Here is a 24,059-nt window from a genome sequence, read left to right as displayed (position 1 = left end):
GAATGATAACTGTGAGTGACAAAAATGGTGCATGCTCAGTTGTGTCCAACTCTTTGCAACCCCATGGACTGTAGCCTGCAAGGTTCCTCTGTCCATGGAATTTTCCAGGCAAGAATACTGGAATGGGGAGCCATTCCTTCTCCAGGGGATCTTCCTGGTCCAGGGATAGAACCTGCATCTCTTGCATCTCCTGCATTGATAGGCAGGTTCTTTACCACTGGCGCCAGGAGATAATTGTCCATAATCCTTTTTGATCCAGAAATCAGCTATGATTCAAAGAGAATCATGTGGACTCTCAAACCCGTCACTGGTTTGCACCCATAACTGAACACCTGTCTGAGTAGGAACGTAGAATATGAAGAAAAAACATACAGTGGACTAAAAAGAGGAACAACTATTGAATACCTAAGAATTCTTTTAGCTTTTTTGCTGCTAAGGTAACAGAAGAGCAATTTCCCCCACCCCCATGTCAGGTGGTATATTCTATTTAATGTATTTTGGAACCAAGCAAAAGCAAACTGCACTTCTGAAAAACTCTTAGAGTAAGAAAATTACTGGAGCAGATGTCAGAACACTTGAACCCTTGTTCTGTCTTGTCCTGGTAACTCACTAGCCATGTGACCTTGGAGAAGGAGACCGCTTCCTGAGCCTCTGTGCTCTCCTCTGTAAATTGGGGTCGCAGTCCACCCCCTCTCTCTATTGCAGGTTGTTGGGAAGATAAAATAAGAAAATGTGTGCAAGTCATAGAAATATGAAGCATTGGGTTGGACAAAAAGTTTGTTTGGGTTTTTCTGTAACATCATCTTACAGCAAAATCCAAACAAACTTTTTGGCCAACCCAGTACATAGGCAATATGGTATCCTGGGGCCATGTGCCAGAATGCCTCTCCGTACTTCCACCCCTTCTGCTTCCTTTTTGTAAAAATAAAATAGGCTGAGAGTCAGAGGAAAATCCCTGAGAGCACATTGCTTCTGAGCTTTACAGGGGAGCCAGAGCAGCAGAAGCTAAGAAACCCACACAGAACTGGCTGGCTTCTTCCGGAGGCCTAGACTGAAGTCTACAGGTTTTACTGCTACCCAGGGAGTCTCATCCATGAGGGCCTTGCAGAAGGATGCACCTACTTATCTGGGACTTGTGAGTCTTAGAGGGATTCTCTGAACTTGTGACACTTGTAAGCCTAGAAAAGAAGCACCAGTGGGCTGGGCTGCTACTGGACCTCATGTGTGAAAGGATTAGCAAGTGCACTTGGATAGGTCAGCACTGCACTTTTCGTTAATGAGCAATTTGGAGGGTTCTCTAACCCTATACCCAGCCGTAATATCATATGTCACGGCTGGAAACAGCATCCATTTTCAGAGTTCCAAAGTCTCAGAGAGTATATCTAGAGAATAAAACTTTCTGAACCTTGAGGAAAGTATTCAAGGACACAGTTGAACAAATTAGAATTTATTCGCAACATGGATCTCAAGATAGGAATGTGCAAAGTACAGAAAGGCAAGACCAGTAATGGCTCCTGCCTTTCCATATTTATAATCACCAGGGAAAAGGAAAACAGCGTAACAGAGAGCAAACAAAATAGTCTGGACACAAACCATACATCAGTTATTAAAATAAGCATAAATCAGCTGAATTCTTCTTTCAGAGTAGATGATCAGATTGAACTGATGATAAAACATGCATCATAAAGAGTTTATCAAATATATACCAGGGAATAAAATCAAAATGAAGCAAAGTTGAGACTATTAACGCCAGGTAAAACGGCATACAAGAGCAAAACATCAAACAGGTAAAAGAAGAATAAATGATGGTGAAAGTTTTATTCAACAAAGAAGATATAATAGTTGTAAAATTGTCTGCATTAAATATCTCATCTGCCATATACAAATCAAAAAATAAAATGGAAACAAAACACATTATAAGTTTAAGGAAACTTTGGAAAAGTACTAATACAGCTGTTGATAATTGATAAGTAGCTTTCTGAATTCCAAATAGCAAATAAATAGCAAATAAACAATTTACTGAAGAATAGAATCATTAAACTCAACTAACTAGAAACATGCTACCAAATGGATAAGGCCTTTCTCTTTGTAAACTAGAAACAGAAAGTATACATTCTTCCCTGTTTTGATGGAGCAACTAATAGTATTGATCATGTACTTAGCCACATTGAAAATCTTATTAAAATAATCCAAGGCAAGATTTTTATAGACCACATTCTCAGATTAGACTCAGTTAAGCTAGAAATCAGCAATAAAAAGGCCAGAAAGGACGTTAACTACATGAAAGCTCAAAGTATTCTTCTAAATAATTATTATATCCATGAGAAAATTCAGCTAAATTCACACAGTATTTAAAACACTAGGGAGAGAGTGAAATAAAAAGAACACTTAGTACAAAAAATTATGGGATGTAGCTAAGAATATATTATGCAAAAATATCTTTATTGTTTTATTATTTATAAAAGACTATAAAAAGTGAACTTCATTTTTCAAATGAAGATATTAGGACAAATATGATAAACCAAAAAAAAAAAAAAGGAAAGATGCAATTGTAAACCCTCAAAAAAAAAAAAGGGATAGAATAGAAAAAGCACAATAGGAAGGAAACATCAAACAAAAGCAATTTCACTGAAGAGATGAATGAGATTGAGTGACACGCATGACTAGTGAAAAAAAGCAGAAATGTTCAGTGTGTTGCATGAAGAAGAAAAACTGCAGACCCATGAGGGACTTAAGTTTTTATTAGAAAATCATATCTATAGATATAGTATAAAAATTTTATTACCTTGATAAGTATAATCAAGTAAAATGGGCTCAACAAGAATTAAAATATCTGGTTAGGCAATAACCAGTAAGTTGATATTAAAATAATTACATATCTACCATTTAAAAAAATCACTAAGCCCAGATAGTTTCATAGTCAACTTTAACTTTTAAAAATATAGGAATTTCTCGGCAATTGAAGTGATTGGAGATGGCATGTAAATGACAGAAAGTTATACATTTGTTTTATTAAAATTATATATTTGGCAAAACTAATACAATTATGTAAAGTTTAAAAATAAAATAAAATTGGAAGAATAAAATTATATAAACTCAATACAAAATCTGATAAGGCTTATATAAAAAATAAAGCTCTGAGTCAATTTTCTAAAGTGTCAGCCAAAAATTTCAGTCAAATAGAATAACAATGCCACACTCAAATGTGGCAGTCAAAGAAATCTTATTCAAAGAATTTAAGGAAATTTCAAATTTTGAAATATATCAACCTACTTCCTTACCTCAGTAAATTAAAGAGAGGAAAAGCCATATGATTATACCAAAAGAAACTGAAGTACTTTATAAATCCAGCATCCATTCTCCTTAAAAATTCTAGGTAAAATTTAAATAGAAGGAAGCAGGATAAAGATATACTTAATAAAAACATGAAGATGAACGGTTGTAAATTTCCTGGCAGTCTGGTGGTTAGGACTCAGCACTTGCACTGCAGGGGACCCAGGTTCAATTCCTGGTCCAGGAATTAATAACCTACAAGCTGCGCAGTCTAGCCAAAAAAAGTGAAAAAAAGATAGTAAAACCCTGAAATGAATCCCATTAAAATATAGAAAAGTTACGGATAACTGCTATTACTATTACAACTGAACACTGTTTAGCAAGTGCTAATTGATGTAATGCTGCTGCTGCTAAGTCGTTTCAGTCGTGTCCGACTCTGCGGGACCCCATAGATGGCAGCCCACTAGGCTCCACTCTTCTGGGATTCTCCAGGCAAGAATACTGGAGTGGGTTGCCATTTCCTTCTCCAGTGCAGGAAAGTGAAAAGTGAAAGTGAAGTCACTCAGTCGTGCTGGACTCTTAGCGACCCCATGGACTGGAGCCCACCAGGCTCCTCCGTCCATGGGATTTTTCCAGGCAAGAGTACTGGAGTGGGGTGCCATTGCCTTCTCCGAATTGATGTAATAAAACTGGTAAATAAAATAATTAATTATTGTGTCCTTACAAAATTCAAGAGACTCCACTGAAACAACTATTAAATTCACTAAGAGAACATGAAAGTTGGGTGGGAGAGGGATTGGATAAAAGTACAAAATCAACAAATAGCCTTTCTCCATATTGAAATATCAACTTAGAAATTATTATTTGTAATAATGAAAAAATATATTCAGGAATAAATGAGAAAATACACGTTAGAAATGAATAAAACTATGAAATCTTTCAAAAATAAATGAGAAAACAATCATACTCCTGGGTAGGAGGATGCACTTCATAAAAATACTGATTCATTCTCCTTTAATGTATAAATTTAATGAAATTTCAATCTGAATTGAATCTGGTCAGAATAATTAAAATTCCATTGGAAAACAAAATGATTTTTAAAAAGCCAAGAAATTTTTGAAAAAGAGTAATAATTAAAATATTTATGTATATTTAACTATACCATTTAAATATACAGTTACTCTGTTAGTGTCTTACTGGTGCCAGAACACATTACTGCACACTTGGTAGCTTCAAACGGCAGACATGTCTCCTGTCAGAGCTCTGAGTCTGAAGTCCCAGGGTTCCAGGGACCCTGCCCCGAGGCAGCTCCAGGGGAAGCTGTCCCTCGTCTCTCTCCGTGTCTGGTGGCGGGGGCATGCCCGCTTCTGACAGCGCCTCCCCTGTCTCTGTCTCCGCGGTCACGTGGCCTCCTCTTTTGCCTTCTAAGAACATCAGTGATGGCACATAGGGTTCATCCTGACGATCCAAGGTGATTTCCTCCTCTCAGAATTCTTAGCTGAATTACACTAGTAAAGACCCCTTTCCCCAAAACAGGTAGAATTTACCAGTTTCAGGGATTAAGTCATGGCTATCTTTTGGAAAGTCATTTTCCAAGCTACCACATCCATTCAAATCAAAACCTATGGCTGTGAGAAGAAGCAAACAGACCAGTGGACAGAATGGTCAAGAAGTAGAACCACATACAAAGGGGAGTGATACATAGGGCAAAGGTGGGATATTTCAAGTCACTAGGAAAAGATGCTTTATTTAATGATTGGGTATCTACAGATGAAGATAAAACTAGATCCCTATTTCATTACCATATAAAAATAAGTCCCAAGTATATCAAATTTGTAAAGGCTATCGTGTATTTTTATAGCTAACTTGAAGTCAATTTACTAACAATTAAGAGATCTGAGAATGTGTGTGTCCACATTAGAGAATGAGGGAGGGGAGTTGGGGGCAGAGAATAAGGATCTACCCCAAACAAAAATTATTAGTTACATCTATTCTCAACTGACATGATGAAGAGAAAACACTTTCTTTCAAAATAAGTATTTCTAAATTTATCATTTAACCTCCAGTCTTTTCTAAAGTCTTGAACTGTTTTGTTTTTTGCTTTACATTTATGTTCCTAGTTTCTGGATTTTTCTTGCTGAAAGAGGTATTTTTTTGAGTTACGTCAGTAAGACTATTGTGGGAATTTCTAAAGTGTTTAGTTAGGTTAAGAGGCCTTTGAATTACAAAAATCACATTTTTGCAAACCGATATCCATCATCAGTTAGGACACATTCAAATCTAGGAGATTATCACTTCCCACTTCCCTGGTGGTTCAGTGGGTAAAGAATCTGCCTGCAATACAGGAGACCTTGGTTCGATCCCTGGGTCAGGAAGATCCCCTGGAGAAGGAAATGACAATCCACTCCAGTATGTTTGCCTGGGAAATGCCATGGCTAGCATAGCCTGGCAGGCTATGGTCCATGGGATTAGAAGAGATGGACACGACATAGTGACTAAACCACAACTTCCTGTTTTTTGTTTTTTGTTTTTAACAAGTGCCATCACTTTTGGCTCAGATGGTAAAGAATCCACAGGAGACCTGGATTTGATCCCTGGGTTGGGAAGAGGCCCTGGAGAAGAGAATGGCTACCCACTCCAGTATTCTTGCCCGGAGAATCCCATGAACAGAGAAGCCTGGCAGGCTACAGTCCATGGGGTTGCAAAGAGTTGGACATGACTGAGTGACTAATCACACATGCACTTGAATAATAAATTACCATCACTCTTAGAGAATAGGGGCTTCCCTGGTGGCTCAGATAGTAAAGAATCTGCCTGCAGTGCAGGAGACCCCAGATCGATCCCTGGGTCCGGAAAATCCCCTGGAGAAGGGAATGGCAACCCAGTACAGTATTCTTGCCTGGAAAATTCCATAGACAAAGTAGCCTGGCAGGCTACAGTCATGGAGTTGCAAAGAGTTGGATAGGACTGAAAATTAGAGAATGGAGTTAAAGAGTTGAGGAATTCTTTAGTCTACTCACTCTCATCTCAGAGAAGAAGGAACCAACGCCAAGTAATGATCCAATTGACCTTCCATGTCACATAGATTAGGCGGGATAACACCAACATCTCCAAACTCCCAGCCCAGTGTCCTCCGCCCAAACCCAAAGACTGTGAGGATCAGATCAGATCAGATCAGATTAGTCGCTCAGTCATGTCAGACTCTTTGCAACCCCATGAATCGTAGCACGCCAGGCCTCCTTGTCCATCACCAACTCCCGGAGTTCACTGAGACTCACGTTCATCAAGTCAGTGATGCCATCCAGCCATCTCATCCTCTGTCGTCCCCTTCTCCTCCTGCCCCCAATCCCTCCCAGCATCAGAGTCTTTTCCAATGAGTCAACTCTTCGCATGAGGTGGCCAAAGTACTGGAGTTTCAGCTTTTTGGGCTCCCCCAAATGGTCTATTGTCTCTATCTCTTGGGGCCTTGAATGGTTACTCTTTTCCTCTATGAAGGAGACTAGAACTGCATTATCCACGTCCAACACCCTACTGTGATTCTTTTCGGTCTGAATTCCATAGACATCACAAAGAGTTCCAAATACTAATGAAAGGCCTTAGGTAGGAATCCACTGACTATGCTGATGGATGATCAAATGGGCACAGAGGCCTGATAGGCAGGCTAATGGGGACAGAAATGGGAGACTATATCCCAAGAGAGATGGGACAAATAACTCACCTCATACTGGCATGCCATACACCTGTTCCTAAGTAGGGTTACCACTGTGGGGACATTTTTCTTTGTACACATAGTAGAGGGAAAACAGTCTCCCTAATCTTTCTGAACTTAATATCAGACAACCAGACCATCCCCCACTGTAACCAGATTGCCAGTAGAGACGTCTCCCTTTCTGTGGACACCTGAGGCTAGGGTTGGGGTGCAAGTCATGTGGGTTGTGCAGGAGGTACTCACAGGGTAGTGAAGTTGAGACAGGGAATGGAAAGAAACATGGTGTGTGTTAATGACATGTGTTAAAGAGAAGAGGTGGCAAGAATACACAGAAGAACTGTACAAAAAAGACCTTCATGACCAAGATAATCATGATGGTATGATCACTCACCTAGAGCCAGACATCCTGGAATGTCAAGTCAAGTGGGCCTTAGAAAGCATCACTACGAACAAAGCTAGTAGAAGTGATGGAATTCCAGTGTAGCTATTTCAAATCCTGAAAGATGATGCTGTGAAAGTGCTGCACTCAATATGCCAGCAAATTTGGAAAACTCAGCAGTGGCCACAGGACTGGAAAAGGTCAGTTTTCATTCCAATCCCTAAGAAAGGCAATGCCAAAGAATGCTCAAACTACTGCACAATTGCACTCATCTCACACGCTAGTAAAGTAATGCTCAAAATTCTCCAAGCCAGGCTTCAGCAATGCATGAACTGTGAACTTCCAGATGTTCAAGCTGGATTTAGAAAAAGCAGAGGAACCAGAGATCAAATTGCCAATATCCGCTGGATCATCGAAAAAGCAAGAGAGTTCCAGAAAAACATTTATTTCTGCTTTATTGACTATGCCAAAGCCTTTGACTGTGTGGATCACAATAAACTCTGGAAAATTCTTCAAGAGATGGGAATACCTGATCTGCCTTTTGAGAAATCCGTATGCAGGTCAGGAAGCAACAGTTAGAACTGGATATAGAACAACAGACTGGTTCCAAATAGGAAAAAGGAGTACATCCAGGCTGTGTATTGTCATCCTGCTTATTTAACTTATATGCAGAATACATCATGAGAAACACTGGGCTGGATGAAGCACAAGCTTGAATCAAGATTTCCAGGAGAAACATGAATAACCTCATATATGCAGATGATACCACCCTTATGGCAGAAAGTGAAGAGGAACTAAAAAGCCTCTTGATGAAAGTGAAAGAGGAGAGTGAAAAAGTTGGCTTAAAGCTCAACATTCACAAAACGAAGATCATGGCATCCAGTCCCATCACTTCATGGGAAATAGATGGGGAAACAGTGGAACAGTGTCAGACTTTATTTTGGGGGGCTCCAAAATCACTGCAGATGGTGACTGCAGCCATGAAATTAAAAGACGCTTATTCCTTGGAAGGAAAGTTATGACCAACCTAGATAGCATATTCAAAAGCAGAGACATTACTTTGCCAACAAAGGTCCATCTAGTCAAGGCTATGGTTTTTCCAGTGGTCATGTATGGATGTGAGTTGGACTGTGAAGAAAGCTGAGCACCAAAGAATTGATGCTTTTAAAGTGTGGTGTTGGAGAAGGCTCTTGAGAGTCCCTTGGACTGCAAGGAGATCCAACCAGTCCATTCTGAAGGATATCAGCCCTGGGATTTCCTTGGAAGGAATGATGCTAAAGCTTAAACTCCAGTACTTTGGCCACCTCATGCGAAGAGTTGACTCATTGGAAAAGACTCTGATGCTGGGAGGGATTGGGGGCAGGAGGAGAAGGGGATGACAGAGGATGAGATGGCTGGATGGCATCACCGACTCAATGGACGTGAGTTTGAATGAACTCCGGGAGTTGGTGATGGACAGGGAGGCCTGGCGTGCTGCAATTCATGGGGTCGCAAAGAGTCCATACGACTGAGCGACTGAACTGAATTGAACTGAAAGATTACGCCCAGGGCAATAGTACCTCAATACCACTGGGGGCCTCTAGGGGCAGTGTAGAACCCAGTCCAAGAGTTGTCCTGACTACACCGCCAGAAGCAGGGGACCCATCAGTTCCCTCCCCTCATCCGCTCATGGGCTGAAGCCAGCTTCGGCCGATTGGAATTGACTCCCCAGCTCTTGTGACCACCCCTGTGGGGGGAGCAGAGAGCAAACCTTCAGCTGGCAGCTGCATGCAGCTAGCCACCTTTACTTGAGCACTAACCCACCAATGACCTAGAAAGAGAGTTCACATCTTAATTTTCAATAACTTTATTTCATAAATAGGTTAGGGCTTCTAACTTGGCCTTATAAAGATAATTTAGTCTGTATTCTTAGGAAAAGTGCAAACAGTAAATTCATTCACTAATGGGCATTTGAGTTTTCTGCTCTAATATAAAGGAAAATTATATTTTTAAATTAAGATTCTAAATCTTTTTTTGCTATTACCTGTATTGGGAGTGGCTGGGTCCTGACCTAGAAGCTAAAGATCCATGCAGTTCACTCCTATTGTGACATTTAAGTCCCTACAATCTCATTAACAGGCAATGAGGCTCCCACAAACATTCATTTTTTAAACTGATGAGCAATTAGAGCTGACAGAGACATATACATTAAAATTTTCAGTGCATTTGCATTGGGACTGAAAACCACCATAGTTATCCTGCTCACAGAATCTGGCCAGGCGGTCAGACAAACTCCCTTGGGTATGTGCTTCTCTAGATTTTTCTCTCTTCCTTTGTCTGTGCTTCTTACCTTTCTAGGGGCTAGACCCAAGAATGGACACATTAAAATCAATCTAGTTTTACTTTGTGTCAGAATATTCCCTTACAGTGACATACTTTTCTTTCTCTTTTTTTAAAATTTGATGATTTTCTTCAAATCTAGACTTACTCTTATATTATTAAGGCTGGCACATACTTGTCACAATGCCATTTGAGGCTTGTCTTATTGCCAGGAGGTCTTAAATCCTAGTTTTCTGTCTAAGATGTAAGGGCGGAAATGTTATTTATGGGTAATTACAAAATCACCTTGCTCCATTTGATTTATTGGAGAAATTTCAATCAAGGTTTCAGGCTCATCTCAAGCAGAAAACTATGCTGATAGTATTTAATGATTTTTAAATTCTGCCAACTCCAGCTCTTTCTTGCTTTCAGATTTTAGATGGTGGATTTGGGGAATGTATCAAATACACTCCATGCTATGGAACTATTTAGTAGGTCCAAAAACAAAGCCCCACCCTTCCTCTTCCCAGCAGTTGATTTGATTGGTTGTGTTTTCTGCCTGTGTGCTAGCTGGGAGGGGCCTGAGGTATCACCAAAGTTGGCCTGGCTCCTGATTATAGTATCCACTGCCAAGGTGTTGGGATGTGAGTTTAATTAGAGGTGACAGGGGCAATCAAGGTCACTGAGTTAGTGATGAATTTAGTGTTTAACAAGGTAGACATTTATATTGAGTATATATTCCATTTCTGTTATGTTTTCCAGATATGCCAATATTATATTTTTAATTAAATCTTTTTGATAATTGAGGCATAATTTCCACAGAGTGAAATGCATGGCTATTAAGCACACGGATCAGTGAGTGCGTATACTCGTGTAACATACACCCCAATCAAGATACTGAACATTTTCATCACCCCAGAAACTTCCTTGTAACTGTTTGCAGTCAGCTCCCCCACCTTCAATCACACTTGAAGCTTCCTATCAGTATAGGACAGTTTTGCTTGTTCTTGAATTTCATGTTAACTAGAATCATATAGGAGAAGGAAATGGCAACCCACTCCAGTATTCTTGCCTGGAGAATCCCATGGACAGAGGAGCCTGGTGGGCTGCTGCCCATGGGGTCGCACAGAGTCGGACACGGCTCAAGTGACTTAGCAGCAGCAGCAGCAGAATCATATGGATGCGCTTTTTGGTATCTAGTTTCTTTCATCTTGTGTTTGGTTTTTGAAATTCATCTTTGTAGTTGTGTAAATCAAGTTTGTTTCTTTTTATTGCTGAATAGAGTTCTATTGTATGAATATACAATAAGGTCTTTCTCAAATCTCTTGTTGATGGATATTTGGATTATTTCCAATTTTTGGCTAGTATGAGTAAGGCTGCTATAAATATTCCTATACAAGACTTTTGTGGACATATGTTTTCATTCCTATTGAATAAAACCTCAGAGTGAAATTGCTGGATCATAGAAACGGTCTATGTGTAAATTCACATCATTTTTATGATTTAGGACTTTTCCCTTAAGGTTCCATGATGAAATGTAATAATAAAAGCACTCCTAAAATTTAGAGTGAATTTTACCTATATATAGTATCCCAGCCATTTCTGTCTCTGACCAACATGTTGTTCAGTAACCCGAGGTATATCTTGCTTTTTTGGCACGTGAGGATGTCACCCAGAGGCATTTTAAGGAGTATATTCAGCCTGTGACTTCACCCCAGTAGGATTACACCCTTGGGCAAGACAGGAGCCCAGGACATCAATGAATCCTTATTGTGATGTCTCAATTGCATATTCAGCCTTTTCCCTGGAAGAGGCACTCTTGAGACTGGGTTCTGCATGAGCCAGAAAAAGTGATGACTGCTACGATGGCCCACAAAAGATGTATGTGAAGGGGTGCTGGTCAAAGACCTTGTAAATAGCAAAGGGGAATGTGAAGTCAAAGAATCTTTTGGAGGAGCAACTAAGGATGGAGTCAGGATTGCTTTAGAGACAAGGGTGATAGGATTTTAAAACTAGACATTGTTCATTATTTAATCTGCTGTGGTGCCCCCCCCCCTCTGTTTTCTCTGCAGCAATTTATCAGAGTTAAGCACATAAGCTTCTTGATAGGGTGAGAGTAGGAGTCTTCTGGAGAAACCGCTTTTAATGCTGGGCTGGAAAGACATTCTATGGGGCAGAGTAGATTGTAACAGAAAGGGAACCAGCCTCTGTGACCTTAGGAATTTGATGTCTGTAGGCTGATGGCACCCCACTCCAGTACACTTGCCTGGAAAATCCCATGGATGGAGGATCCTGGTAGGCTGCAGTTCATGGGGTGGCTAAGAGTCGAGCACGACTGAGCAACTTCACTTTCAGTTTTCACTTTCATGCATTGGAGAAGGAAATGGCAAGCCACTCCAGTGTTGTTGCCTGGAGAATCCCAGGGACGGGGGAGCCTGGTGGGCTGCCGTCTATGGGATCACACAGAGTCAGACACGACTGTAGTGACTTAGCAGAAGCAGCAGCAGCAGGCTGATGGAAGGAGGTGTCCTTCAGTGCCTGGAGGCTCCAATACTGTTAAATTTTCATCCATTACTATGAATTGACCAACTTATAGCCTTGTGCTGGTCCAACGAATCTGTGCAGCTGTATTCCGACTAAGGCATTGTGTGACCTTGACAAATCCATGTGACATTGCGTTTTGGCAGATTTCCTTGGGCAGTTGTGCTGGGTGAGGGTAATACTGGAGTTTTCTGCTGCTATCCAGGCAAAGGTGACGTAATTCCTTAATTAAATGGTCGAATTTCATTTAGGCTCCCTTTTAGCCTGTGAATTTCCTGCATAAAGATCACCTAATTTGATGATGTGGGAATTTTGTTTCTTGGCCCATATCCTCGTTGGCAATTCAACATGATTAAAGTGGCTGGAGAGCATCTTCAAGTAGAGCACCTCTGGTGTCCCATTGTCATCTGGTCCTTGAATAGATGTATTTCTCTTGGCCCTCTTACTCAAACTTTTGATCGTTTATAAAACACTGCCAGTTGAGAAGGTAGCCTCTTGGTGGAGATTTTGAGAGATTAATCCACGCTTTAGTTATTTGGAGGCTACAGGGCTATGACTTTCTGCTTTCAGGATCATGGCAGGTTACCCAAGAACAGATCTCCATGTTCTGAGAAAGTATTAGATGTCAAGATGCCCTGAGACTTACCTGGTGGTCCAGTGGTTAAGGCTCTGCTCTTTCACTGCAGGGAGCATGGGTTCAAACCCTGTTCCAAGAACTAAGAGCCTGCATGCCATGTGGCAAGGCTAAAAAGAAAAAAAGAGAAAGACTCTCCCTCCTCCACTGATGGGAATTGCAGTTTAAAAAAATTTGATATTGGATTCTAAGTTTAGTTAACTATTTTTTTGTTTGTTTTTTTTAACCAGGAACTGGACTGAATATATTTGCTCAATCTTTTGTCACCATATGTCCCCAGTCACCTGGTGAGAGTGGAAGCAGCAGGCAATTTAATCTGTTCACAGTATCATCTTGGGTCCCTTTGAATAAGAGCTTTCAGCAGCTCTGCTCCCTAACTGTGGAATTTACTACCAATTTCTAGTCACAGTGCCCTGACTGTCTCTGCTTAAATAAGCTAAGGCTTTCTGCATTCCCAGAAGCATCTGAAACCCTCCAGTGGTGGGAGTGGGGGTGGTGGTGAAAGGGCATCTGAAAGAGCTGGGGAGAAATGAATGTTTATTGTTCAGTGCTCAGGTTTTCCCCTGGAAAGAGGGATGCACAGATTCATACTCACATTACTCTTATTTCTGTTTCAGGAGACTGTGTAAGGAAAATAAGAGTAATGATAGTTAAATCAAGGAAAACAGTAGAGGGGAGGTGTGGAGAAGTGCAAGAGGCAAGAATGGAGAGGTGAGCAGAGCTTTTGGAAGAGCCAAGGAGGGAATGAATCAACCTCTTCTCTTATGTCCTTTCCTCGCACTTCTCTGTAATTGCAGTGAATTTAGTGGCTTTCTTAAATCAGTGACATTCACATATATCATAGGCCTGTTCTTTTTGCTGAAATATTTATTTGCCTTGAGTTGGACTGTATGAAACATTAACCACAGACTTAGTAACTGACACTTAATGTTCTCTTGTTTTGCTGGAAGCCACTGCCCAGGGATTAAAGACCTCTGGAGTGGGTAGAGCCCCTTCTGATGCCTTGAACATTCCCAGAGATGCTGCAGCCAGACCCCAGACTCCGGTGGTGGCTGGCTCAAGTTCCCTTCTACAACTATCACACCCGTAAGCCTCTGAGATGTGCTCTGAGATCCAGCATTTTTCCTTTGTTTCTTCTTCATTTAATTTATTAACTGTAAGATTAAGAGAGCACACTTACAAAAATTCTGGTAAAAGCAGAGTGGTGGAAAGAGTGAGCAGATTTATAAATATGATTTCATCATAAGCTTCCCAGGGGAGCTGGAAATCCTTTGCTATTGCTCTATAAGGAGTCTATAGAAGAGCTCACGGGAAAGATGTCACATCAGAGGGTGCAAGAAATGGTGTGAATCCCAAGGCTCCTAATGACCTGTATTAGGGACATAAAATGACATCGGACAAGTAAAGATTTCAGTTTTCAAATGGTTAAACACACACAGGCACACCATCTGGACCTCAATAAGATAAGTGCTGCCATCTTGGCAGAATGAGAAGAAATGTTACTCAGGAGGCCTAGCAGGGAGCTGGGACTCTGAGACTCCCACCCAGTTTTTAATGGAATCAGATTACTTATGAGACTTTGGGCATTAAGGGCAGCATCTCTTTTCACTGCTGAGCTTGGAGCCCTTTTGTCCCTGTTATGACATGTGAAGAAAATCTGCTACAGGGCTCCCCACTCTGCACAGGGAGCCACAGTGCATCCATGGTGATGGAGTTTCCTCATTTATAATCAGATTCAGGAACCAAAATTATGTTTTCTAAGAGAAAGCAGTGTCCTTTATGCTGGGAAAATGTAACCGTCTGCCTCTGTTATGAGTCAGTGTACTTTCGAAGGAGAGCTGGTCCAGGTCAGGTGGGCAAGGGTCTGAGAACTGGACAGACTTGAAGGATAGGCTGGTCACAGGGGTCATAAAGGTTCCTGTCAGAGGAAGCAGTGAACTGAGTCAAAGCCAGGTAGGACCAGAGGCTGGGAGGAGGGCGGGGATCCCCAGCATCTGTGGTCTGGGCTGGAGGTAGAACTTGAGTTCCTGAGTTAGATGATAACTTCAAGGAGAATGGATGCTTTTACTGTTTTACTCCCTGACACCACCACCAAGCTTAGCCCACAGTCCAGCCCATAGTTGATGCTCAGTATATATTTACTGGGAGGATGAATGAGTAAATGGATGAGGTTCTGCAGGAACTGAACAATAAATTAGGATATGTGTTGGGGGGAGGTTCAGGGAATAAGACAGTGATACTACTAGTAGAGCAGGGACATTATATCCCTTCTGGTTACAGGCATAAGCAAGGAGGTTTTTGGAAGTAGACATGAGTTCTAATCTAATGGGTTGCAATTCTAGGTATTTATCCAGAAGAATTGAAATCAGCACCTCCATGTTCACTGAAACTTAATTTCTACCAGCCAAGATGTGGAGACAACCTAAATGTCCATCAGCAGATGAATGGGTCAAGGAAGCGTGGTGTATACCTACAGTGGAATATTATTCAGCCTGGAAAAGGGAAATCCTGCTATATGCAAAAACGTGGATGAACCTGGAGAACGTTGTGTTAAATGAGAGAAGCCAAACACATAAAAACAAATACCATATGATCTCACTTATAGTAGGAGTCTAAAATAGTCAAAGGCATAGAATCAGAGAGTAACACAGTGGTTGCTAGGGACTGGCATGGGGAATGAGAAGTTGCTGTTCAAATGATATAAAGTTTCAATGATAAAAGATGAATAAGTTCTATGTGTCAATAGTTCACAATACTCTATTGTGCACATCAAATTTTGTTAAGAGGATAGATCTCTTGTTAAGTGTTCTTACAATAATAATAATAAAGAATTTGCTGCAAGGATGGTTTGATATGAAATGGTCCATCTTCAGGCCCATGGGCTTTACTTTCCTGCTGGGCAGACAGAGGGCAGTGATCTGGGACTGGTTTGGAGGTAGTCGTGAAAGGTCTTAGCTACGTAGATCTGAAAGGTATAGAAGCCACTTTCCTTGATTCAACTGACTCTGGAAAACTCCCATTTCAGGGCCATGTTTAAGGATGCAGACAGAAAAGGAGCACTGGTGTGGAAGTTTGTGCCTCCAAATCTTAGGTGGTATGTGCATGCGTGCGTGTGTGTGTGTGTGTCGCCTTTAAAAGAGAATTTGAGGTTGAGTACACAAAAGGAGGCATCAGAGAAACACTTACACCCAGAGATACACAGAGATATCGAGAGAGAGCGTGAAACAGAGATACCGAGATATATGGACACAGAAAGGGAGCAGGAGAAACAAAGGTAATAGAAAGAGTCACCAGTAGGCCTGTTGGAATTTCTTTCCCCCCATTATTTACAACAGTTGGCATGATTGAGGATGACGTGGTTCTTATCATTAATGAAAAGTCTTTAGGTCTGTTTTCTGTTAGATCTTAGAAGGTTTAGAAAAGTTAAGATTAAAAAAGAAGACCATCATCTTCAAAATAGAGAAGAGGAACTGTAAAAAAGAGTCATGTCATTATGAAATAATAAAATTATTTAAGTTCAAAAACACAGAAAATGCATCGTGATGGAGCCCAGTTCCCCAGGATCCCAGTTCCCCACCTGCTGGGTGCAGGTGATGGGACTCACCAGCAAGCCATCGTGTGGGGTGTTTTGGTTGCGAGCTCTCCCCTGAGAGTCCCTCCTATGTCTGTATCCACGTAGATGCCTGGCAGTGTGGTGACTAAAAAATATTTATGGATCAAAACATTAAGGAGCAGTGCTCTTTTCTTTGCTCTTACTCACATTCAGGTGAGCTCCAGGCCAGTTTTCCTCTTGGCATCTCTGCCCCACCTCGTGTGTAAACAGAAATAATTATAAATTATACTGCAGGTTAGTCAATAGGAAGTCTTCCAAACCCGGGCTCTAATTCTTCGCGGGTGATAGTTCATTTCACACGGCCCTGCCAGACAGGAATAACTTATTTTAATTGGCCATCATTCGTGAACTGCAGCGTGGTCTACTTTCGAAATGACATAGGCACTTTATTGTGACTGTATTTCTCTGACTCACGGTGCTCTAACTGAAGGGAGTGGGTCAGTGTTTCATCAATCATAAAAGTAGAAAAGTAAAGTGGATTTCTTTCCCCAGCCCTTTCTAGCCCTCTACACAATATCACCAGAGAATAGGTCATCACATTCAATGACCATCCAGCTATTTTTGTAATCCCCCCAGTGGAAATAGCTTAGGAGGTAAAAGCCAGAGAGACAATGATTAGGAAAGGGAAGAAGGTGAGCTCTTTTCCAAGTTTCTTTGGCCTTTTGTTAACTGCAATGGCTCAATCAAGATTCTCACAGAGTCTTGGTTCTTAATCAGAGAACATTTTGTTTTGGGGGGCTGGGATGATCATTTACCTAATGGCATTCAGACTCCTAGACCCTTCAGATGCCAGGAAGGTAGCAAAGATATGACCGAGTGTGGGCAGATGGAGCACGGGGGTGGGAAGTCCATGTGTTCCCACCGGAAGCCTCTACAGCCACATCACCACGTGGACAGGAGACCTTGCCCTGAACCCCAGTGTCATTCTCTTTCTCTCCTTCAACCAAAGTCCTTTGGTTGGGAGGGGGTGGAAGGCACTCCCACTCTGCTGTTAAGAATTGCCACCTTAATAAAGACAACCTGGATGGTCAGGTGAATCCAAGTAGAGGCAGTGGAATCGTGTGAATTCCTCCCACGATCACTCTGGATGCCCCCAAGATGGGTGAGGTCTTCCCTCTGGGGTTCCTATGCTACCCTTTTCCTGAGTCTTTCTGCAAATAGCTCTGTGCCACACCTTCTCTCCATAGAAGGCAGCCATATTCTCTTCTTGGACAATATGGTTTCCAAGAAGGAGGAGTAAAATTGTAAAGGAGATGTAGATATGTTTGTGGGTATAGATGTGTGTGGTTCTATTCTATCCAGAATATAAGTTATGAATATTTCAAAGATAAAATTTTAAACAATGCCCAAGAACCATTAAGGATCTAACACATAATGTAGTTAAGTGTATCTGGAGGTCCTAAGTCACTTCTCAGAGGCACCTGGTCTCCTCTTCCCTTTCCTGCAGCTTTTCTGAGCGATCAAAACCTCCACTCCCTCCCTAGCCAACCCACAGTTCTCACTACCTTAGCTGATACATTAGGGAATAAATGGAGGCTCTCAGGTAAGTCTAAGGTTGGTGCCAAAATTGGTTGTATTTTGAGGCACCTTTTCATATATTTGCATAAAACAGACTCCTGTATGTGTATGTACATGTATATCATTACACATGTATGCATTTTGTGACTGTAGATAAACAGTATAGCTGTTATTTATAAATGTCCATGAATAATCATTCTTATGTAAAACTGATGTACTTTTATTTGACGTACTTTAGCAGGCAAATTTTCTTACAGATTATCATAAGACTTGGAAATATTGCCTGAAGTAATTCAGTGATGTATTTCAAGTATGTTTGCTTGTCCCATATTCCTCCTGATAAATGTTACAGTTTGGTAATGAATAATTGATTCATTGAAGCATATGGAGTGGGGGCTTCTTCATTCTAGTTTTGTAAAAAGTTGTTTGGGCTATTTGCCCAAGTCTCACAGATCTAGAACTGCTGGTTTAGTATTTTGGAATCATTGCTTTGGTGGCTTTCCCTGCTAGTATACCTCTGGGTGATGTCTGTAAATAAAATAACTCTGAGTCACTTTTGTAACGTCTGTCTTCCAGGGTTTGAATTTAGCTTTTAAATGCTGCTCTGTGAGCATACCTTTAAAAAATGAGTTGCCCATAGACAGACATAATACAAAGACAGAATTACCCAGTAAGAAATGCCAGGAGACATCTCTGAGCAGTTATGGAGATGAAGATGTCTGGAAAGTTTATTGCCCTTAATTTGATGGCATTTCCTCCCCTGCCCCTTCCCTCATCTGTAGGTGTTAGATCTTTAAGGGAGCTTGACATTTAGCTTGGAAATGAATATACTTTTTTTGGGTTCTTCTTAACAACCAGGGTAAGTTTTCATAGGTAATTTAGCAAATGTCAAACTTTTCTAATAATGTAGGTTTGATTTATACAGCTAAGCTTGTTAATCTCACTACCTAAAGGCCTCAGAGCTTGGGCAGCTTTCAAACCAAGTTTCAGCACTGGCCTCAGATGCCCACAGCCTCCTAAAGAGACATGTGTCTTCCTCCCTTTTAGCAGTTCAGCCTCTGCCTCTTTCTTGCCTACTCTGATTTTTAACTCCATTGGTCAGGATGCCAGTAGTTACAACTGCTTCTTTTTCTTCCTGATTCCTCCTTAACACAAGAGAACACATTAAAAAAAAAAATCACTTCTTTTGATAATCACACAATTTCCTGTCTTTCAATGATGAGACCAGGTGAACAATTTTGGTTTGTGACCAATCAGTCAAGACTTACTTGTTGAATGACATTGCATGCAGCAAACTCTATACACAGAATTCTCATTTGCTTACTGATCATCCTTTTCCGTTTTTTCCGGTAACCCTTCTTTGTTTGTGTTTTGTGTAACTTGGTTCAGGTCAGCTCCTCCCCAGGTATAAGTGATTCTGCCCTCCCTCCCTTGTCAAGTGGGCCTGCCTGGCCTGTTGGAACTGAACCTCCCCCTGCCCCTGTGATTGGCGAAAGATTGGCATGTGGTCTGATGAAAACCAACCGGAGCTGAGAATGACCATGAATAAGAACCTCTTTTCCCACCGGGGCTGCTGAAGAAAGAATTGCCAAGTCTGAAACCGCACGTGTCCATCTGTGGACTGAGAATGAAGCTCCCTCAGGGAAAATCGGAGTCAGGAGACGGAGAGAGAGGCACACTTTGAGCCCTTGGATTGCTGTACCTCAAGGCAGAGTCTGCTCTTAGCCGATTCTTCACTTTCTTTAAACCGTTTTGAGTTGATTTATTTGTTGTTTACTACTGAATGAGACATGAGACATGTCCCTCTCCTGCAAGAGCTGGTGTGGGAGCTAACACTGCCAGGCTAGGCTTGACACGTGGGGAGGGAGACCTCCCTGTGAGTGCGGGGGGTCGGTGAAGGCTTCACATTTAGGAGGATTCAGCCCTTCAGCCAGACCTTGAAGGGTGGGGAGGATTTGGAGTTCCAGAAAGGGTCCTGGTGTAAGTATATTTTCCTTCTTCAACTGCACATCCCTCGTCTCTGCTAAATGTCTTCTCTCTCCATAGACACTGTAAACAAATGTGTTTTATTTACTTATTCTTGGCTGTGCTGGTCTTTGTTGCCACACGTGGGCAGTTTCTCTCTGTTGCATTTCGCCTGCTTCTCATTGCTGTGACTTCTCTTGTCTTGAAGCACGGACTTAGGGCACACGGGCTTCAGTGGCTGAGGCACTCCTGTTTAGTTGCTCCATGGCGTGTAGGACCTTCCTAGACCTGGGACCAAGCCTATGTCCCCTGATTGGCTGGACCACTGGACCTCAGGGAAGTTCCCACTGACTGATCCGTTAATACTCCTTTTCCTCAGGATTCTGTGCTTGGATGACTTTTCATCATGCTTGGTAGCTCTCAGTTCAATCAACGCTCAGAGTTTTTGATTACCATCTTTGTATGCAGATGATTCCCAAATGCATTTCTCCTACCAAGATGTGAGTTTTGAATTCTAGCCCACATTTACAACTGGCAACAATTTTCACCTTTTAAGTCCTAGAGGATGCTCATACTTAACATATTGAACTTAAACTCATCACCTTCCTCATTCCCACCTTTTTCCTTTTTTCCAGGTTTTAATCCTAATTTTGGCTAATGTGACGCATCATGACAATAAACTCTGAGTTCAACCCAGACTCCCCCCTCTCTAAACTTAAAATAATCAAAAATTTCTTCTATTCACTCAATATCTGAGAACATTATACCCCTGCCTTTAGTCAAGTATCTGTGCAGATTTTTGCAAGAGTTCTAGATGGGTTACCTTATAACATTTGCCTTTAATGTCAGAAAGATTTGTTTTTCCGAATCTCTTTTTATCATGTACTCAGTCATGTCCGACTCTTTGTGATCCCAGGTACTGTAGCCTGCTAGGCTCCTCTGCCCATGGGGATTTTTCAGGAAAGAATACTGGAGTGGGTTGCCATTGCCTCTCCAGGGGCTCTTCCTGACCCAGCACTCAAAAATCAAATCTGTGTCTCCTGAAATGCTCATGGATTCTTTACCACTGAGCCATTGGGGAAATCTCCACCCCTCCGCTATTTTTAAAATCTTGTTAGACCTGTATCTTGAATTCCTTTTTGCCTGACAAGATTATATTCAAATTCCTTAGCACCGTATATAACACTATTCATGGTCTGGCCACTGAATTCCTTTTCTTGCATTGTCTTTCACAAATACCAGTGTATTCCCAGCTATATCAAACTAACTGTAGTTTTGAAAGAGTCAACTCCTAGGCAGATTGATAAGAAGTCCAGGGTCCCCAAGGAAGGTCTGGGGCTTTTGAAGCGAGATAGGGGTCTAGAATTCTCAAGGAGGAGGAAAGGACAAACATCTTTTTTTCTCTACATTCCTTAGTCTTAGTCACATAAAACGTTTCTTTGTTTAAGCCTGGAATTGATGATCACATAACAAACAACTCATTTTAAACTCTGTACTAAGGATTATATAACAACAATGTATCCAGTTTGAGGATGGGTTTCTCCTTCCTGAAAACCTTCTGGCTAATCCTGTTGTCTTAAAATGTAAATTATGACAGTGGGTCTAGTAAGATCTTTACAACCTTGAGACATTCTTTTGACTTATTGTAGTGACTAATTTAAAAAGTATCTAACTGCCTTGCTAACACTAGCAAGGGGGGCACTCTCTGTCCCCCTCCTGATGTCTGAGTCAGAAGCTTTCTCTGTCCGTTTTCACTTTAATAAAACTCTGCTACACAAAAGCTCTTGAGCGATCAAGGCTGGTCCCTGGTCCCGAAACTCTATCTTCTTCAGAGATCAAGAATCCAGCACCGTTCACTGTAAGCTATCAGTTTCCTAAGCACAGTGTGTTCTCTGCACGATTGGTGAATTGGCAAATTATTTTTTTGGCTTAGATGGGCAGCAAGATCATGCACCTGTACTCTTTTTGGTAAATTGAGGCTATAAAGCAAAGTCAAGCACACTCAGCACTCAAGACAGAGAGATTAGCCATCTTCTCCAAGATGGATGGAAATTCATTTGTGGGCTACACGGTCCTCACCAAGGGGCAGCTCAGCAGAAGACAGTTGTGTATGGATAAGGGGGATCTCAAGGTAGACCTTCAGGAGGATTCACGACTAGTTTTTCCTCTTAGTTGGAAATATGTCAGAATCATCTCACCTGGGCCAGGTGCCCCACATACATCTTAGGGTTACACTGTATCTTGTAAAACAATCAGATGTGAACACAAAATCACTCTCATGAATAGGTTAATGCTGCCTTGCTCAAAATCATTCGTGAACTTGGGTTGACTGTCCAGTCACCTCTGGAGTGGTGTCAGTCGGTCTTTAGACCAGCTATAGAGATCACGCTGCAAAGCACAGTGGTCCCCATCTTTGGGCCTTTGACTGTTCCCTATGTCTGATCTGCTCTTTTTCTCCTTCTTTACCTGGAAACTGCTACTCACCTGTTAAAACTCAGTAGGGATGCCACTGTTAGGGCCCACATGGGGTCTCACTGATAAGATGTCCGCCTTGCAAATGAAGAATAAAATCACAGTGATCTGTGAGACTGAGCAAACTGCCCAAATGGCATCCTGAAGGTAATTCTCAACTGTAAGACCACCAGATTCCAGATCTCCAGTGACATGACCATCCCTTCAGAGAGTTTTTCATTGGTGGGGAATAAGAAGGACTCCATCAGAAAGGGAGGGCGCTGGTTCTCCATAAGGGCCAGTCACCCTCTCTTTTCCCTCTAATAAACTTCCTTTTCTTGCCTGACTGCCCAGCTCGCCCTCTTTTTCTCTGCACTTGCCGTATAGTCACCACCTTTGTAAAGATGCCCCTGTCCTTTCACTGTAATTAGAGAACCAGCTTTTATGTTCTTGACGAATGTTGTCCACCCCCTCTTCTAGAGCTCTCTGTGTCCCTGTGATTGTCTCCCCCACGTTCTGTTTGTCTTGGCATCCTTGGGAGATACGTAATGTCTGGCATGTAGCAGGTGCCCATAAAGAGTTTTTGAATAAATGATCACATGAGGTGAAGGATGGAATGGGCAAGAGTAACAAATGCAGAGAGTCAAATACACACAGCTTGCTTGTGAGATCTTGTTGGGGAGATGGTGGAGAGTAAGTTGCATACATAGATCGAAAAAGTCAGCTTTATTCTTGTAGTTAAATTTCTCTAAATGTACAACACTGTGAATTTGATAGGACAAAATAGCAATTATTTAAACAAGTGTGTGAATAGGTTCCCATTAAAAATGGTGTTGTAGAAATGTGTTTGTTGATAGACATGGTCAACCTCAATTACAAGTATTGATATAGGACAAAATCTCACAGGGTTGATTCTGGGAATGAACTAGATGTATTTGTCAGCATAGCTGTAACAAATACCTCTCAAATCCAATGACTTGACCCAATAAAAGTTTAAGTGTTGTTCATGCTTAATGAAATGAGGACATTCTTGGTTGAGGGGCTTTGCTCTAGGCAGTGAATTAGGGACCAAACTGTTTCTATCTTGTGACTGTACCACCTTGTAGCTTCAAGATTGCTAGCAGCAGGCAGAGGCCAGAGGGCAGGATAGTCCCCACAGGAACTATCTCCGTCTCCTTTTCCTTTTCTGTCTCCTTTTCTGGGGTGTGGCTGATTAGGATTACAAACCATAACTCAGTTTCTTGGCCCTTCTGAAGTTCTAGGGGACTAAGAAATGTGGCCTTCCTTTATGGCTAAGAGGGAAATGATGTGCTTTCATAACCACAGAACATTGTTCTTTCTGCCCTGGAAAATTGGAAAAAGAATATGCATTTAAAATAAGCTATAGCTTAATAGAAATAATATTCACAGCTCTACGTCTACCTTAAAAAGACCTGTAAAAAATTACAAAAGGCATGTGGCATTATTTTTCAACTGTGGAAATAGTTGCTTTGCACTCATTCAAGTGGACAGGATCATTTAGCAGCAGTGATTCTATCAGCATCACCACCACCACCACCATCATCATTATCACATCTTCATTGAAAGCTAATATGATGGATAGGTCACTACACTGGGTAATGGAGTTCTGAGGAGGTATAAAGGCCTTCAAGATCTTATAATCAAGTTGAGAAGTCAG

At 41.4% G+C, this 24,059-nt stretch overlaps 2 long non-coding RNA genes across 3 annotated transcripts; both read left to right on the top strand.

The window, feature by feature from the left end:
* Positions 1-12,969: 12,969 nt before the first annotated feature.
* LOC147361276 (uncharacterized) lies at positions 12,970-15,675 on the top strand. Its single transcript, XR_015140005.1, has 2 exons — positions 12,970-13,545; positions 15,177-15,675. It is a non-coding gene; the product is annotated as an uncharacterized LOC147361276 (long non-coding RNA).
* Positions 15,676-17,426: 1,751 nt separating this feature from the next.
* LOC147361275 (uncharacterized) lies at positions 17,427-21,710 on the top strand. 2 transcript variants are annotated; one of them, XR_015140004.1, is made up of 3 exons: positions 17,427-17,549; positions 17,895-17,990; positions 19,355-21,710. It is a non-coding gene; the product is annotated as an uncharacterized LOC147361275 (long non-coding RNA). The 2 variants fall into 2 exon arrangements; XR_015140003.1 differs by having other exon boundaries at positions 17,427-17,990.
* The last annotated feature ends 2,349 nt before the right edge of the window (positions 21,711-24,059 follow it).

This window comes from Bos grunniens, chromosome 13 (genome assembly GCF_055505025.1).
Source record: "Bos grunniens cultivar Pamir isolate PY7600 chromosome 13, Bosgru_T2T1.0, whole genome shotgun sequence".
NCBI lineage: Eukaryota > Metazoa > Chordata > Mammalia > Artiodactyla > Bovidae > Bos > Bos grunniens.
Note: the sequence above shows the minus strand (reverse complement) of the source record. Positions and strands in the feature narration are given on the sequence as shown.